This window comes from Adiantum capillus-veneris, chromosome 14 (assembly GCF_014529385.1).
Source record: "Adiantum capillus-veneris isolate H3 chromosome 14, ASM1452938v2, whole genome shotgun sequence".
NCBI classification, from domain to species: domain Eukaryota; kingdom Viridiplantae; phylum Streptophyta; class Polypodiopsida; order Polypodiales; family Pteridaceae; genus Adiantum; species Adiantum capillus-veneris.
In genome coordinates, this window is record NC_140944.1 from 33,514,520 (window position 1) to 33,520,519 (window position 6,000).

Here is a 6,000-nt window from a genome sequence, read left to right on the forward strand (position 1 = left end):
GTGTGAGAGAGACAAAGAGAGTAGCTTACGCTTCGGAAGACATACCATATTGGACTAGTGATGAGGAAATTCTTGAACCTTTGTATGTGCCTCAAACATCTAGAAACCAGTTCACGATGGATGAAAACACACTCATGTTCTTCATAGCAAACCATAACTACAAGCCTAAGGATTATCCACCTAGAGTACGCCAGCCAGCGGAAGCACCACCAGTAGTCAAACCTTCGGGTCCATTCTATGAATGTGGAGGTTACCATTGGGCAAGCGGATGCCCCTTTAAAGGTCAACAAACAAAAATCTTTGGATTTTTTTATGCGTGTGGAAGAGACCACATTTTAAAACCGAGACAATCTGAGGAAAGCAACTATGAATGTCATTCGGATATTACCATGCACGAGCGAATCAGAGTCTGAGCCAACAGCTCATGTCAAAGTGGTGACTAGAGATCAAACTCAAGAAGCTACAAAAATTTGACTGATAGTACATTATCTAAAGCTCCCATAACAAACCAGATTGGAAAAGAGATCAATCAGAACTCAAAGAAAATCTTGGAAATCCAAACATTATAAAATGAAAGCAAAGAGGCTATAGGAGAAAATTGCTTTGTAAACTAAACTGAACCAAACCAAACAATGAGTTAGACTTGAGCAAGCAAGAAAGGAATCAGAAGAGTCAAAGACTGACTCAAGTGGTTCGATCTTGGTGGAGAAGGTTAACGAGCACTTGGACGCAATATGGCAAGCACATGTTGCAAGGCTCAATAACAACCAAAATTTGGAGCAAACATTGATGATCTACATGTATCCAGAAGATGAAACCAAGAGAATGGAAGTATACAAGAGACTTGTAAAAGCTGCTCAAGCCATACTGTAGCCTGAAGTATCAAAAACTTCTGAGCCGATAATGCAAGAGCTGAAAGAAAACACAGGAAAATAAGGAGAAACCAACACAAGTGAAGAAAATAAAATTCAAGGATTCTATGACCGATGTAGAAAATATAAGTTTGTGAATTGTGCTGAGAATCCAGATAATAAAATAAAACCTGTGGAAATAGACAAAGAGGAGTCACATACGACGAGAGTCATTTCAAACACAATAGATGTGGATAGATATTTGGAGATGCAACCAATTCCAGAAGTAGACAAACCATGGCCACAATCATTATGGGAAACCATCAGAAATAGAAAAGATGGGAGTGCCAGTTTGATATCATCATCCATCCCTGAAATAATTATAAATCATGAAACCTATCTAGGAGATGTTCAGTTATTGCACAGAGATGCAAGAACCGAGGTTTTGATAGAGAGAAAACCGGCATCCATAGGAACTTTACTGTCATTTGTCGGGGAATATGAGACTAAATCCAAGATTAAGATTGTGCCATCCAAGTGGAATTTGATTCCACAAATGATGGATAGAAAGAGCTTGCATGATCTATTGTCTTCTCATATTAGGTGCATTATCACTCTTGCAAAGATGTTGACAATCAAACCATATCTATGGGGAAAAATGAGAAAAACTTGGAGAAGATGAGAGTAAAAGACCATACAATAGATGAGCTCATGGAGAAGCCAAGAAATGAAACCATCTTGAGAAACCAAAGGTAGAACCTGTATCACTAAACAAGGTAGGTGATTATTATGAAGGTGAAGACGGAAACACCACATTACCTCTGGAATATAAGGGAGTGACCACCATTGTGATACTCAACAGTGGGGTGGGAATAGCCATCACTATAGAATGAATCTGGGAGAGACAGGGAAGGCCATCTCTCAAAAAAACACGCATGAAATTACAATTAGTTGATGGGTATGTGGAGAGACCCTTGGGAGTGTTTGAAGAAGTGGTAGTATTCTCATGTAGGATAGAATACAAACTCACCTTTGTAGTGGTAGATTTTGGACAAAGCAAAAATTTTGAACTTATTGTGGGAAGACCGTTTATGCGTCAACTCAAAACATTGATTCAAGATTGAGACTATGACCATCTCTATTTGTGGCACAAGGGAGTTATCACCAAGGTGAATACCAAGGATCATAGTTATAGGGACATCAACCAATCTCCAATAGAAGACTTTGTTGTAACTACGAATAACATAACACAATTATCTCCCTAGATAGTGAAGGATGCTTACATTTGGATATACAGAGCATCAAAATGCGAGAGTCTCAAGAAGGAATATGTCATCGTAGAGCGTGGAGTAGAAGACCAACACTACATAAAGGAACCATTCCCAAAGGAGTTATTTGAACCCCTCGGATGGGATCAAATACTAGAAACTCTTGATGTATATGTAAATGAGGTAACCAACACCACATTTTGCAACAAAGATGGCTATGATATAAGACCCTTTCTAATGAGTCAAATTTTCACGAGTTTCCTAACCAAAAATCACGGAATCAAGAGAGATATCAAAAAAAAAAACAAAGAAACAACAAAAAAAAATTGAGAAAAAAAATGTTGAAGTTGATGACCAAAATGCAATATCTTATGCTCGTGGGAGTAGATGATTGTGTCTAAGAACCAAAAAATCACCAAAATTTCCAAAACGGAGTGCAAGAGTGAATATCAAAAATTAAAACAAACATTGAAGGAGTTTTGGACTACAAAAGTGAAAATGAAGGAAGACTCTAACTCAAGAAAAATTTGATGCACCCCCTCGTTACAAGAAATATATAATTCAAGATCGATGAACTGTGGTAGAACAACCTATGAGAAAGCCAAAAGAATCGGGAACATTGTATAATGGACCTGAGAATGCAAAGAAAATAGATTTGGCAAAACCAGGAGAAGAATTGGAACCGGCTTACATAGCTACAAATCTTATTGAGGAAGAGAATTAGCTATTGATAACTACCGTCAAACAATACAAATATGTATTTGCCTGGTCATACAAGGATCTAAAAGGGGTAGATCCTAGTATTTGCCAACACACAATACCTCTGAAAGTGATGCAAAACTGCATTGACAATCTCCATACACATACAATGAAAATTTTGCAAAAAAAAAGTAAGGAAAAGATAAACAAACTAAAAGAGGTAGAATTCATATATGAGATCAAACACACGGTGTGGATTTCACCAATTGTCATGGTGCTTAAAAAGAACAGTAAATTACAATTGTGGTGTAAATCTCTAGTAGGTCAATGTTGCTACAATCAGAGACAACTATCCTTTATCCATTACAGATCATATGATTCAAAGAGTTGCTGGGAAGGAAGCTTGCATTTTTGCATATCAGGTAACTCCATTTGACCTCACAGATGCACCTACCACATTCCAAAGGTTGATGAGTCACACCTTCAAGGAATATCTAAGACAATTCTTAGAGATTTATATGGATGACCTGTGTGTGCATTCCCTTCACAAAAGTGAACTTGTTGAGCACCAAAAGAAAGTCTTTTATAAATGCAAGGCATATCGTATCTGCCTAAACTGTGAAAAGTGTGTTTTCATGGTAAGACCATCAGGGAAAATATGAACACCAAAAGGGTCTTTAGGGTCTAATATGATTTTGGAATATACTCTCTATACCAATGAGAATAGGCTTGTGGCCCACGATCGCACCAATTTTAGCATTTTTGAACGGCCATAACTTGAGCATTGTAACTTTAAATTTGTCAAAAAGTAGTGCATTTGGAGCATATTGCTGAGCTCTTTTCACACATAAGCTACATGATACAGTTTCAAGGTATGTAGAAATGGGCTATCCATGCTCCCCTTCTATGTCTATTGTTGACTAAAATTTGATTGGTTTCTCTTAAAAGGCCCCTTTGGGGTTCATATTTTTCCTAATACGAGGCAAGATTCTGGGATATATTGTGTCCAAAATGGTATTTCTACTGATCTTAAAAAGATACAAGTAGTGTTGTTTTTCCACGGCCAACAAAAGCTAGAGAGGCATATTGCATCTGTCTAAACCCTATAAAGTGTGTTTTCATGGTATGACAAGGCAAGATTTTGGGATATATTGTGTCCAAAACGATATTTCTAATGATCTTGAAAAGATACAAGTGATTTTTTCTCTTTCACAACCAACAAAAGCTTGAGACATTAATGGGACATTGTGGGTATTATTTGCAAATCCATTTACATGTACGTGATCACTATGAAACCTCTTTATGCACTCATCACTAAGTTTGAGTGGAATGAGGAGTGTGAGAAAGCATTTCAGCAATTGAAGTAGAGACTTATTTCTGCTCCAATCTTGAAAGCTCTTGACTGGAACAACGTCTTTCATGTCCATGTTGATGCATGAGCTTACGCCATTGGATGTATCTTAGCTCAACCTGGAGAAAACAACATGAATTTTTCAATCTGTTAGTCAAGCAAACAACTAAACAGCGCAGAATGAAATTACGCCATCATAGAAAGAGAGGATTTGGGAATGATCTACTTTGTAAAAAAAATTCAGACATTACCTACTCACAACCGAATTTGTGTTCTTTATGGACCATGAGGCATTGTTATACCTCGTAAACAAACCTTGCAATATAATTTGCATCGTTCGATAGGTTCCTTATTTTTCTTCAGTTTGATTTCATGGTGGTGGTCAAAAAAGGAATTACACATCAAAGAGAGGACCATTTGTCACAAATGCTACATGGGGAAGCTCCTATAGGGGTTGAAGATGATTTACCAGACTCTTATCTCTTCAACATCCAGATGGTAACAAGCTGGAGCAAACAAGTCATACATTTTCTCACGATAGGTTCACTGCAGATCAAGAAACAACCATCAATCATTGAGCAATCTCGCAACCTACTATTCATTGCAAGATGGTTATATAAAAAAGGACAAGATGGCACACTCATGTTATGCATCAACAAGTAGTGCAAAAAAGAGTTGTATCTGCAACAAGCTCATGTGCAATTTATGGGCATACATAATGCCAACACGCAAACATATCAGAGATTGGTGCTACTTGGGGTATATTGGCCCAATATATAGAAACTTTGTATATGACTATGTTTGCTCATGTAATTTTTGCACAATCAAAAATCCAGTCGCGCTTGCAACATTGTTGAGGATAGCAATAGCACTCAATGGGTGAAGTACCTAGTGAAGTACTTAGAATAAGGAGCTCTACCAAAAAGCCTGAGCAGAGCCAGGGTACGATCAATTCAATACAAAGCCAAAAACTATACTCTAATTGGAAACTAACTTTATCAGAGAGAAATGGATGAAAACTTTAGAATTTGTGCTACAAAAAGCAAGTACCTTCCCATACTTGATCAAGCCCATGCTGGTCCAATGGGAGGACAATTTTTGCCTGAAAAAATCGTAAAAATGATACTCTTAGCAAGAATCTGGTGGTCTACTCTATTTACTGATGCAAAAAAAATTATGCGAAACACTGTGACCCATGTCAGCATACTAAAGTACCGGTACAACGAGATGACATGCCGCTGAGACCAATGATGAGAGCACGCGCTTTTGCCAAGTGGGGATTAGACTTTGTCGGGCCTATCTCTCCACCGGCATATAGAACTCATGTTCAATACATTATAGTGGCAATGGATTATCTAACCAAGTGGTTCAAGACTAAGGCAAGCCAAAGCAATGATGCTTTCACCACATCACAATTCCTATACAAAAATATTTGCACGCTCTATGGCCTTCTGATCAAAATTGTGAGTGATTGAGGCATGCATTTCCTCAATGATATGATTGACTTCCTATTGAATGAATTCGTGATCATTCATTCTACATCAACCTCATATCATCCTCGAGCTAATGGATAGGCTGAGAGTACCAAAAAAAATTTGTGCACATTGCTCACAAATATTGTCAATGAATCTAGGATGTATTGGGAATTGAAACTACATTCAACAATATGGGCATATTAGATAGCATATAAAACACCGCAAGATACAACTATTTTCAACTTAGTGTTTGGAATAAATGCTATATTGCTGGTAGAGTTCTTGATTCCTACACTACTTGTAGCTCAAAACTTGGAGTGGACGGGACACAAACTAATCTAATTAGATGAAACCAT